This window comes from Lepidochelys kempii, chromosome 15 (genome assembly GCF_965140265.1).
Source record: "Lepidochelys kempii isolate rLepKem1 chromosome 15, rLepKem1.hap2, whole genome shotgun sequence".
Classification (NCBI taxonomy): Eukaryota; Metazoa; Chordata; order Testudines; family Cheloniidae; genus Lepidochelys; species Lepidochelys kempii.
The window spans coordinates 9,862,737-9,876,457 of NC_133270.1; positions in this window are offsets into that span (position 1 = coordinate 9,862,737).

The window sequence follows — 13,721 nt, forward strand, 5'->3', positions numbered from 1 at the left end:
CGCTGGTCTAAACCATCCGAGACCGATGGTTATCCAGGCTCCTTTTGAAAACCTCCAGTGAAGGAGCGTCCATGACCTCCCTGGGCAGTTTGTTCCATTGCCCGACTGTTCTTATGGTTAGGAAGTTTTTCCTGAGATTTAATTTAGATCTGCTCTGCTGTAGTTTGAACCAATTGCCTCTTGTCCTGCCCTCTGTGGCAAGAGAAAACAATTTTTCTCCATCTTTCTTATGGCAGCCTTTCACGTATCTGAAGACCACTTAATCTCCTCTTTTCCAAACTAATCATACCCAGTTCCTTCAGCCTTTGCTCACATGGTTTGAATTCTATCCCTTTGATCATCTTTGTCTCTTGCTTCTAGATCCTTTCCAGTTTCTCTGCATCCTTTCTATACAGTAGCGACCAAAACTGGACACAGTACTCGGTGCCTAAGCAGCGCTGAGTTGAGCGGTGCTGTCACCTCCCGTGATTTGCATGCTATGCCTCTGTTAATGCAACCCAAACTTGCGTTTGCTTTTTTTGCAACAACATCGCATTGTTGACTCATGCTGAGGTTGTGATCCACCACAACTCCCAGATCCTTCTGAGCAGTGCTGCTGCCAAGCCAGTTACCCGCCGTTCTGTATTTGTGCATTTGTTTTTTCTTCCCTAAGTCTAGCTCAGACTGGATGATCAATGCCCATAAAATCTACGAACACCATCATGGCATTTCTGGTGAAAGCCTATATCACAGCATTGGCCCTCAAGTACCTTTGTGATGCCAACGGTCCCCTGGAGATGAAGCTTTTCACAATATGCGGTTCCAGCTTTTGAAGTTCAAACTTTCCTCTTCCTTTGTCTTACCCCAGCCATCTCTCTGTCCATCATACAAGAATGAGGACTGCTCAGTGGAAGTAAAAGGCAGCACATTTCAAACTGTTACGGGGATGCTTGCACCATGCACAGATAGCCTGTGGCACTTGCTGCCACCAGATCTCATTGGAGTCCAGAGAGGAGCAGGATCCAGAAAATCTCTCGGCTTGTGTCTCAAGTCTGGGACCTGTTGTGAGCTCAGCGGCTCCTTCTGAGACTGACCAGCCTAGACCAAGACTTTGACAGACCCAATATGCAGCAGAGGCTGCATTCTGTCATTCTGGGAGCTTGCGAGCCACTGCGGGTCTGTTTGTATCCCTGTAAAAACTCTCATTATATTCCTGTGAGCTGGCAGAGCACTACAGGCCCAAACAGTGCCACTTGGACCCATCTTTCTCTCTAATTAGTGCAACTCAGAGCATCACACATGCTGCCTCGCTCCCGCTATGCCTTGAGCACAGGATAAATCAGGGAACACTACGTTAGCAGCTCCTGCAGCGAGGAGGCGAGGGCTGCCCCTTTCAATTGCTGTGGGAGAGCGTGGGCAGCGCAGGCTGCCTGGCGGTGCATGTTGTGGGTTTGCATGTAGGACGCAGGGAAGGAGAGACCAGGGTTCTAGCACCACTCAGTTAATTCATGGAAGTTGTTTTCAGGCAACCATCAGTATGTGGACTTGAGAGCATAGTGGGACGGGGAAGGAGGGAGCTCAGACAGCTGGATCGGACGCTTGTCATGCCCGTCTTCTTGTGTAGATCATTTCTCTCCCCATCAACACACACACCTTTCCAGTCACCCTGAAATAACCACTGTTCCCTTCCTTCTGTTAAACTCTGCTTCTGAAGGCTGCAGAGATCATTCTGATCAGAGGCGGGGAGGATGTTCGTTTACCAGTGTGGGGTTTTAAGGAAGAGGGTTTGAGCATAATGCTATTAGTCATCTGGCTGCTCTGACATGTGGAACAGTGTAAGTGCAAATTTGTTCAGAGGAGATTTTCACCTTGTATGTCTTTAATTTGCCTGACTTCTGACTCAGGCTGGCTGGCCAAGAGCCAGTCTGTGGAGTGTGTAAAATAAAGGGGCTTGGGCACAGTGCTGGATTGAGGGGTAGGTGCTGTGGGAACTGTAGGAGATAAGGGCACAGACATGCCCAGGACCCAGCTCCAAGAATCTTAGCTTCCATTTAAAAAGATTATGTCTCCAGCCCTCTCCTTTGCAAAGGAAGCCTTACAAACAGGACCTGAATGAAACAACTGCAGTGGTGTCTGCCTGAGGGTATGTCTACACTATGAAATTAGGTCGAATTTATAGAAGTCATTTTTTTATAGATCGTTTTTATATATTCAAGTGTGTGTGTCCCCACAGAAAATGCTCTAAGTGCATTAAGTGCATTAACTCGGCGGAGTGCTTCCACAGTACGGAGGCAAGCGTTGACTTCCGGAGCGTTGCACTGTGGGTAGCTATCCCACAGTTCCCGCAGTCTCCGCTGCCCATTGGAATTCTGGGTTGAGATCCCAATGCCTGATGGGGCTAAAACATTGTCGCGGGTGGTTCTGGGTACATATCGTCAGGCCCCTGTTCCCTCCCTCCCTCCGTGAAAGCAGCAGCAGACAATCGTTTCGTGTCTTTTTTCTTGAGTTACCTGTGCTGACGCCATACCACAGCAAGCATGGAGCCCGCTCAGCTCACCGTCACCATATGTCTCCTGGGTGCTGGCAGACGTGGTACTGCATTGCTACACAGCAGCAGCAACCCCTTGCCTTGTGGCAGCAGATGGTACAATAGGACTGGTAGCCGTCATCGTCATGTCCAAGGTGCTCCTGGCCACACATGGGTGCAGGGACTACATTAGAAGTGACTTGACCAGATCATTCTCTTTAGTCCTATTGAAGGTGATCAGGCAGCCGATACGGATTGCTAGCAGTCCTATTGTACCATCTTCTGCCGGGCAGGCAAGAGATGAGGATGGCTAGTAGTCCTATTGTACCATTGTCTGCCGAGCAGCCATGAGATGTGGATGGTTTGCAGTCCTTCTGCGCCGTCTGCTGCCAGCCAAAGATGTAAAAGATAGATGGAGTGGATCAAAACAAGAAAAAGACCAGATTTGTTTTGTACTCATTTGCTTCCCCCCCCCGGCCCGCCCCATCTAGGGGACTCATTCCTCTAGGTCACACTGCAGTCACTCACAGAGAAGGTGCAGCGAGGTAAATCTAGCCATGTATCAATCAGAGGCCAGACCAACCTGCTTGTTCCAATAAGAACAATTACTTAGGTGCACCATTTCTTATTGGAACCCTCCGTGAAGTCCTGCCTGAAATACTCCTTGATGTAAAGCCACCCCCTTTGTTGATTTTAATTCCCTGTAAGCCATGTCGTCAGTCGCCCCTCCCTCCGTCAGAGCAACAGCAGACAATCGTTCCATGCCTTTTTTCTGTGCGGATGCCATACCAAGGTGTCATAAATATAAAGGGAAGGGTAAACCCCTTTGAAATCCCTCCTGGCTAGGGGAAAGCTCCTCTCACCTGTAAAGGGTTAAGAAGCTAAAGGTAACCTCGCTGGCACCTGACCAAAATGACCAATGAGGAGACAAGATACTTTCAAAAGCTGGGAGGAGGGAGAGAAACAAAGGGTCTGTGGGTCTGTCTATATTCTGTCTTTGCTGGGGATAGACCAGGATTGGAGTCTTAGAACTTTTAGTAAGTAATCTAGCTAGGTACGTGTTAGATTATGATTTCTTTAAATGGCTGAGAAAAGAACTGTGCTGAATAGAATAACTATTTCTGTCTGTGTATCTTTTTTGTAACTTAAGGTTTTGCCTAGAGGGGTTCTCTATGTTTTGAATCTAATTACCCTGTAAGGTATCTACCATCCTGATTTTACAGGGGGGATTTCTTTATTTCTATTTACTTCTATTTTTATTAAAAGTCTTCTTGTAAGAAAACTGAATGCTTTTTCATTGTTCTCAGATCCAAGGGTTTGGGTCTGTGGTCACCTATGCAAATTGGTGAGGCTTTTTATCCAACATTTCCCAGGAAAGGGGGGGGTGCAAGTGTTGGGAGGATTGTTCATTGTTCTTAAGATCCAAGGGTCTGGGTCTGTAGTCACCTAGGCAAATTGGTGAGGCTTTTTACCAAACCTTGTCCAGGAGGTGGGGTGCAAGGTTTTGGGAAGTATTTTGGGGGGAAAGACGCGTCCAAACAGCTCTTCCCCAGTAACCAGTATTAGTTTGGTGGTGGTAGCGGCCAATCCAAGGACAAAGGGTGGAATATTTTGTACCTTGGGGAAGTTTTGACCTAAGCTGGTAAAGATAAGCTTAGGAGGTTTTTCATGCAGGTCCCCACATCTGTACCCTAGAGTTGAGGCTGCTCAGCTCACTTTGGCAATTAGGAGCACATTAAACACCACACGCATTATCCAGCAGTATATGCAGCACCAGAACCTGGCAGAGCGATACCGGGCGAGGAGGCGACGTCAGCGCGGTCATGTGAGTGATCAGGACATGGACACAGATTTCTCTGAAAGCATGGACCCTGCCAATGCATGCATCATGGTGCTAATGGGGCAGGTTCATGCGGTGGAACGCCGATTCTGGGCTCGGGAAACAAGCACAGACTGGTGGGACCGCATAGTGCTGCAGGTCTGGGACGATTCCCAGTGGCTGCGAAACTTTCGCATGCGTAAGGGCACTTTCATGGAACTTTGTGACTTGCTTTCCCCTGCCCTGAAGTGCATGAATACCAAGATGAGAGCAGCCCTCACAGTTGAGAAGCGAGTGGCGATAGCCCTGTGGAAGCTTGCAATGCCAGACAGCTACCGGTCAGTTGGGAATCAATTTGGAGTGGGCAAATCTACTGTGGGGGCTGCTGTGATGCAAGTAACCCACGCAATCAAAGATCTGCTGATATCAAGGGTAGTGACCCTGAGAAACGTGCAGGTCATAGTGGATGGCTTTGCTGCAATGGGATTCCCTAACTGTGGTGGGGCCATAGACGGAACCCATATCCCTATCTTGGCACCGGAGCACCAAGGTAGCAAGTACATAAACCACAAGGGGTACTTTTCGATAGTGCTGCAAGCCCTGGTGGATCACAAGGGACGTTTCACCAACATCAACGTGGGATGGTGGGAAAGGTACATGACGCTCGCATCTTCAGGAACTCTGGTCTGTTTCAAAAGCTGCAGGAAGGGACTTTATTCCCAGACCAGAAAATAACTGTTGGGGATGTTGAAATGCCTATACGTATCCTTGGGGACCCAGCCTACCCCTTAATGCCATGGCTCATGAAGCCGTACACAAGCAGCCTGGACAGTAGTCAGGAGCTGTTCAACTATAGGCTGAGCAAGTGCAGAACGGTGGTAGAATGTGCATTTGGACGTTTAAAGGCGCGCTGGCGCAGTTTACTGACTCCTTAGACCTCAGCGAAACCAGTATTCCCACTGTTATTACTGCTTGCTGTGCGCTCCACAATCTCTGTGAGAGATTGTGGGAGATGTTTATGGCGGGGTGGGAGGTTGAGGCAAATCGCCTGGCTGCTGGTTACGTGCAGCCAGACACCAGGGCGGTTAGAAGAGCAAAGGAGGGCGCGGTACGCATCAGAGAAGCTTTGAAAACCAGTTTCATGACTGGCCAGGCTACGGTGTGAAAGTTCTCTTTGTTTCTCCTTGATGAAACCCCCCGCCCCTTGGTTCACTCTACTTCCCTGTAAGCTAACCACCCTCTCCTCCTCCCTTCGATCACCTCTTGCAGAGGCAATAAAGTCATCGTTGCTTCACATTCATGCATTCTTTATTCATTCATCACACAAATAGGGGGATGACTACCAAGGTAGCCCAGGAGGGGTGGTGGAGGAGGGAAGGAAAATGCCACACAGCACTTTAAAAGTTTACAACTTTAAATTTATTGAATGCCAGCCTTCTGTTTTTTGGGCAATCCTCTGTGGTGGAGTGGCTGGTTGGCTGGAGGCCCCCCCACCGCGTTCTTGGGCGTCTGGGTGTGGAGGCTATGGAAGTTGGGGAGGAGGGCGGTTGGTTACACAGGGGCTGTAGTGGCAGTCTGTGCTCCAGCTGCCTTTGCTGCAGCTCAACCATACACTGGAGCATACTGGTTTGATCCTCCAGCAGCCTCAGCATTGAATCCTGCCTCCTCTCGTCACACTGCCGCCACCTTTCAGCTTCAGCCCTCTCTTCAGCCTGCCACTTACTCTCTTCAGCCCACCACTTACTCTCTTCAGCCCGCCACCTCTCCTCCCAGTCATTTTGTGCTTTCCTACACTCTGACATTATTTGCCTCCACGCATTCGTTTGTGCTCTGTCAGTGTGGGAGGACAGCATGAGCTCAGAGAACATTTCATCACGAGTGCGTTTTTTTTTTCTTTCTAATCTTCACTAGCCTCTGGGAAGGAGAAGATCCTGTGATCACTGAAACACATGCACCTGGTGGAGAAAAAAAAAGGGACAGCGGTATTTAAAAAGACACATTTTATAAAAGAATGGCTACACTTTTTCAAGGTAAGCCTTGCTGTTAACTCTTGTAGTTGTAAGAATGCTCGATAGAGATCTTGTAGGTGTTTGTCTCTGTCTGAGGGGTTGGAGCAAATGCAGTTGTATCGCAGAGCTTGGCTGTAGACGATGGATCGTGTGGTGTGGTCAGGGTGAAAGCTGGAGGCATGTAGGTAGGAATAGCGGTCAGTAGGTTTCCGGTATAGGGTGGTGTTTATGTGACCATTGTTTATTAGCACTGTAGTGTCCAGGAAGTGGATCTCTTGTGTGAACTGGACCAGGCTGAGGTTGATGGTGGGATGGAAATTGTTGAAAACGTGGTGGAATTCCTCAAGGGCTTCTTTTCTATGGGTCCAGATGATGAAGATGTCATCAATATAGCGCAAGTAGAGTAGGGGCTTTAGGGACGAGAGCTGAGGAAGCGTTGTTCTAAATCAGCCATAAAAATGTTGGCATACTGTGGAGCCATGCGGGTACCCATAGCAGTGCCGCTGATCTGCGGAAGTGAAGAAACAGATTGATAGAGCCAGAAGAGTTCCCAGAAGTCACCTACTACAGGACAGGCCTAATAAAGAAAATAACAGAACGCCACTAGCCGTCACCTTCAGCCCCCAACTAAAACCCCTCCAATGCATTATTAAGGATCTACAACCTATCCTGAAGGATGACCCAACACTCTCACAAATCTTGGGAGACAGGCCAGTCCTTGCCTACAGACAGCCCTGCAACCTGAAGCAAATACTCACCAACAACCACATACTACACAACAGAACCACTAACCCAGGAACCTATCCTTGCAACAAAGCCCGTTGCCAACTGTGCCCACATATCTATTCAGGGGACACCATCACAGGGCCTAATAACATCAGCCACACTATCAGAGGCTCGTTCACCTGCACATCCACCAATGGGATATATGCCATCATGTGCCAGCAATGCCCCTCTGCCATTTACATTGGTCAAACTGGACAGTCTCTACGTAAAAGAATAAATGGACACAAATCAGATGTCAAGAATTATAACATTCATAAACCAGTCGGAGAACACTTCAATCTCTCTGGTCACGCAATCACCGGCATGAAGGTCACTATCTTACAACAAAAAAACTTCAAATCCAGACTCCAGCGAGAAACTGCTGAATTGGAATTCATTTGCAAATTGGATACTATTAATTTAGGCTTAAATAGAGACTGGGAGTGGCTAAGTCATTATGCAAGGTAGCCTATTTCCCCTTGCTTTTTCCTAACCCTCCCTCCCCGCCCCCGCAGACATTCTGGTTAAACTTGGATTTAAAGTTGGAGAGTGGTCAGTTTGGATGAGCTATTGCCAGCAGGAGAGTGAGTTTATATGTGTGTGTGTGTGTGTGTTCCCCTGGGGGGGGGCGGTGAGAAAGCCTGGATCTGTGCTGGAAATGACCCACCTTGATTACCATGCACATTGTAGGGAGAGTGGTCACTTTGGATGAGCTATTACCAGCAGGAGAGTGAGTTTGTGTGTGTATTGGGGTGGGCGGGTGAGAAAACCTGGATTTATGCTGGAAATGGCCCACCTTGATTATCATGCACATTGTAGGGAGAGTGGTCACTTTGGATAAGCTATTACCAGCAGGAGAGTGAGTTTGTGTGTGTGGTTTTTGGAGGGGGGAGAGGGGGTGAGAGAACCTGGAGTTGTGCAGGAAATGGCCCACCTTGATTATCATACACATTGTGAAGAGAGTGGTCACTTTTGATGGGCTATTACCAGCAGGAGAGTGAGTTTGTGTGGGGGGGGGGCGGAGTGTGAGAAAACCTGGATTTGTGCTGGAAATGATCCAACTTGATGATCACTTTAGATAAGCTATTATCAGCAGGACAGTAGGGTGGGAGGGGGTATTGTTTCATGGTCTCTGTGTGTATATAATGTCTACTGCAGTTTCCATTGTATGCATCCGATGAAGTGAGCTGTAGCTCACGAAAGCTCATGCTCAAATAAATTGGTTAGTCTCTAAGGTGCCACAAGTACTCCTTTTCTTTATACATAGCACATGTGCTTTCATTACAAGGTCGCATTTTGCCTCCCCCGCACTGCGTGGCTACCCCCTCAACCCTCCCCCCTTCCCATGGCTAACAGCGGGGAACATTTCTGTTCAGCCACAGGCAAACAGCTCAGCAGGAAAGGGCACCTCTGAGTGTCCCCTGAAGAAAAGCACCCGATTTCAACCAGGTGACCATGAATGATATGTCACTCTCCTGAGGATAACACAGAGAGATAAAGAACGGATGTTGTTTGAACGCCAGCAAACATACACTGCAATGCTTTGTTGTACAATGATTCCCAAGTACGTGATACTGGGCTGGCGTGGTAAAGCGTCCTACCATGGAGGACGCAATAAGGCTGCCCTCCCCAGAAACCTTTTGCAAAGGCTTTGGGAGTACATCCAGGAGAGCCACGAATGCCAGGGCAAATTAATCCTTTCACATGCTTGCTTTTAAACCATGTATAGTATTTTAAAAGGTACACTCACCGGAGGTCCCTTCTCTGCCTCTTGGGTCCAGGAGGCAGCCTTGGGTGGGTTTGGGGGGTACTGGCTCCAGGTCCAGGGTGAGAAACAGTTCCTGGCTGTCGGGAAAACCGGTTTCTCCGCTTGCTTGCTGTGAGCTATCTACAACTTCATCATCATCATCATCTTCTTCATCCCCAAAACCTGCTTCCGTGTTGCCTCCATCTCCATTGAAGGAGTCAAACAACACGGCTGGGGTAGTGGTGGCTGAACCCCCTAAAATGGCATGCAGGTCATCATAGAAGCGGCATGTTTGGGGCTCTGACCCGGAGCGGCCGTTTGCCTCTCTGGTTTTCTGGTGGGCTTGCCTCAGCTCCTTCAGTTTCACGCGGCACTGCTTCAGGTCCCTGTTATGGCCTCTGTCCTTCATGCCCTGGGAGATTTTGACAAAGGTTTTGGCATTTCGAAAACTGGAACGGAGTTCTGATAGCACGGATTCCTCTCCCCATACAGCGATCAGATCCCGTACCTCCTGTTCGGTCCATGCTGGAGCTCTTTTGCGATTCTGGGACTCCATCATGGTCACCTCTGCTGATGAGCTCTGCATGGTCACCTGCAGCTTGCCATGCTGGCCAAACAGGAAATGAGATTCAAAAGTTTGCGGTTCTTTTCCTCTCTACCTGGCCAGTGCATCTGAGTTGAGAGTGCTGTCCAGAGTGGTCACAATGGAGCACTCTGGGATAGCTCCCGGAGGCCAATACCGTCAATTTGTGTCCACAGTACCCCAAATTCAATCCAGCAAGGTCGATTTAAGCGCTAATCCACTTGTCAGGGGTGGAGTAAGGAAATCGATTTTAAGAGCCCTTTAAGTCGAAAAAAAGGGCTTCATCGTGTGGACGGGTGCAGGTTTACATCGATTTAACGCTGCTAAATTCGACCTAAAGTCCTAGTGTAGACCAGGGCTGAATCTGCAAAGAGCCTGCAACAATGACTCTGAGGGGTGTGAACTGCCCCTTTCCTCTCAATGGGATGTTAGTCCTGCAACCTGCTGCGCTGTGGGGCTCTGCCAACAGCACTGCAGCTGAAAACACCAGGAGAGGGACTCTTGCTGCTGGCAGGCCATCATGGCTGCGCTGGGGTAGCCCCAGAGACTGCCCCCCCAGCCCTTTGCTGGGAGAGTGACAGCAGAGTCCTCCCTCCTCTGCAATGGACCCCAGCCTGACTGAATGCCACATTCTCAGTGTCCATCATGTTGTAAGAATGGCCAGGCTAGATTCTCTGTGCTGGAAACTCTGATGGGAAAACCCTCTCCTCTCGGCCCCTGGCATGGGAGCTTGTCCACCTAAGCTTAGTGGAGACAGCCCCTTGGGGACCATTGCCAGCTGGCACATCTTAGAGCAGTGGTTCTCAAATTGTGGGCCGGGACCCCATTTTAATGGGATTGCCAGGGCTGGCGTTAGACTTGCTGGAGTTCAGGGCCGAAGACTGAGCCCCACTGGCCAGGGCCAAAGCCCCAGGGCTTCGGCCCTGGGTGGTGGGGATTAGGCTTCAGCTTCAGCCCTGGGTGGTGGAGCTCAGGTTACAGGCCCCCCTCCCCGTGCTGAAGCCCTTGTGGTTCACCTTTGGCCCCCAACGCTGGGGCATTGGCGCGGCTCAGGCAGGCTCAGGCTTCAGTCCCCCCTCCTGGGATCTTGTAGCAATTTTTGTTGTCAGAAGGGGGTCATGGTGAAATGCGGTTAGAGAACCCCTGTCTTAGAGCACCTAGCCTGCACCAGGGCCAAGACTTTGAGCCTACACCTGGAGACATTGCTCCTTCCGCTTTCTGTGTTGGCTGGGGCTCCTATCACTCTGCAGTGTGGTCCATGCATGTCCGTGCTTTGCCTTCACTTCAGTTAGCCTGAAAGATACACTGTTGTCCATATCCATAGTCTTCCTGACCCCATGCTGTCAGGCTTTGAATGGGCTTGCTGGGTTTTGCTCTGGTTTTCCCCTTCATCCTGTGTCCCCATGGTAATGCTAAATGGATACATGAAAGAATCAGGTATTTCCCTAGCATTATAGACCCCAGCCCAGATGGATAGAGACTGACACTGCTTTTACCCGTGTAATTTCACTGACTTCCCCAGAGTCTGCCTGGCTTACCCCAGGGTGAGTGGTATGAGACCCAGACAAGTGGATCCACAAACCATTCCAGGATCTAGGGTAGAAGAGCTGGAAATGCTGGAAAAGCCCAGAGGAGCCTGCCCACCACAGACACTTTCCAGCAGCTTTCGCTGTGTTTGTTCCTTATCTGAGCGCTCAGCACATGTGGATTTGGAGTGAAAATCGATGGCTATCGTAATGACTCTGATGACCTCCCCTCCTTGGTAATGACATGTATTGATTCTGCTTCTCAGACGACTGAGGCCACGCCCAGCAGAGCACAGGAGACCGTAACCCCTTGGGAGGGAAGGGGATTGGATAACTGAGAGAGTGAGTCAGTCAAAGATGACGTGGGTCGGTCCCACTGGAGCAACACCTTGCCACACTCTGTGTGGATCTCTCTGGCCCCATCACACTTGGGACCATGGGTTGGAAGGCTGAGAATGGTAAGAGCTTAAGGAAGAGAAGCTAACTTTGAACCGAAGCGCCTCTTAGCTGAGGGAGCTCAACACCACCTCCAGAGGTTTCCCATACCCCTGTGCAGCACAAACTTGCCTGTAAAAGCCAAAACTAACACAACAGGCCCTCAGGATGATTCGCATGCATTTAGGTGTTCCGGTAGGAGATGGGCCTGACCTGAAAGATCCAACCCTGCCTAAAAATCTGACCCAGATCTGAGCTTCACAGTATGGGTTCATGAGAATAGGGAGGACAAGGCAAATATTTCCTGCATGCCCACTAGCGGGGCACAGCTTGGTGAACTTTCCTTCATTAGTCAATACAAAGGGCCAGATTCTCTAGTGTGGTTTGGCCCCTTCCCACCATTTAGGAGGGGAACAACTCAGCACTAGTATAATCTCTTCAGAGGAGGCTCCTGCCCCATCCATGTCCCCCACTCTGGTTTCCCTTAGGAACTCTACTCCAGTAGTATAAGTTAGAGCAGTCCTAGGCTGCTCTAACTGATGTCACAGGCTGGTGTAAAGGTCACATTCAGGGAGCTGTACACTTCAGCACAGGGATGAATTGAGCTCTGTGGCTTTCCACAGTCTGCCCTGTCTATCTCCTCCAATATCCAACAACATAAATAATCCCATCAGAGCAGACCCCTCCTAAGGAGATACATAGTGCTTAGGATTAAGGCCCTGATCCTCAGAGGTGCTTGGGCTCCTAACTTCTATTGATTTAAAGGGTCTGGGCATTAGTGCTTTTTCTATGTAGATCTCAGAGCACTTTACAAAGGAGGGCGTCATGTCATTTCACAGAAGGGGATATCAAAGCACAGAGAAGTTAAGGGACTTGCTCGACATCATGCTCTGAGTCAGAGTCAAAGCCACACTAGGACCAAGGCCTCCTGACAGCCTTTTCTGCACCCTCTCCGCACTGCACCCCTGCTTTAGTACCGCTGTGCTAAATGTTACACACACACACAATCACTCAATCTGTACAGTGCTAGGGGGGAGGGATAGCTCAGTTGTTTGAGCATTGGCCTGATAAACTAAGGGTTGTGAGTTCAATCCTTGAGGGGGCCATTTAGGGATCTGGGACAAAAATTGGGGATTGGTTCTGCTGTGAGCAGGGGATTGGACTAGATGACCTCCTGAGGTCCCTTCCAACCCTGATATTCTATGATTCTCTGATCCTATCCTCATCCCGTGGTTTCTCCAGGAGCCAGCAGGGGCAGCAATTGGTCTCAAGCCAGAGGCACTCTGGAAGAGTGAGCTGTAGGAGGCCTTGTTAAAGTGCAACCTTCCAGAGCAGGCACCCATTGTAAACAGAAAACGATGGAAATAAAAGCATGTCAGGGTGTTAACTTTTGTACCCAAAGACGGGAACGTCAGGATTGATCCAGCCTTGCAAGACTGTCAGGAACATGTACCAACCCAGGCAAAAAATGGACTCTCTTGCCCTTATTGTGAAATTGAAGAGACAAACCAGAGGCTATTTTACTCACTTGCCACAGCAGAGGGACAGCTTGGGCTAGGCAAACAGGTTGGGAGGGTTATGGCTGGCTGGACTAGTCCCTCATGCACTGTTATTGTCTTCATTCGTCATAGGCAGTGCTGGTCCTGGTCTTCTGATGGGCAGAACTCCCATTCAGTGCCAAGGGAATGTTATGAGAAGGGGGACACTGTTCAGTACATACATTCAGGCCGTTTGGCCTGTCAGCTCTGTGTTCAGGTTCCCTGGGGTCACCACAGAGGAAGGTAGTTCTGTGACGAAGGCACTGGGGCAGGACTCAGGAGATCTGGGATCAGGTCCTGCCTCCTTGTGTGACCTTGGCCACGCACTTAGGCCCAGACTCTCAAAGAGATTTAGGTGCCTAACGTCCACTGAAATAAATGGGACTGAGGTGCCTACGTATCTGAGGATCTGGGTTTTACTCTCTTTGTCTCATTTTCCCCTCTGCAACATGGGGCTAATCCTGCTGCCTTTCCCCTGCCCAGTGTCTGTTTAGATTGTAAGCTCTTTGGGGCAGGCACTGCCTCGGGCTATGGGTCTGTGCTGGACCCAGCACAGGGGCCACCTGATCTCAGCTAGGGACTATAGATGCTCCCAAAATACACATACCAACAACTCCAAGTGATTTTGTTGCATCTCATCCTTGTTCTCACTGGACAGCTCGATCTATGCACAAGAGAGGGCGAGGGGTGTTGCAGGTCAGGATTCAGGTACATTGCTAGATGCATGTAGGTACCTCCTGCTAGCTACCTCCCTATGCACGCTAATAAATAAATACATTGACTTCTCTCCATA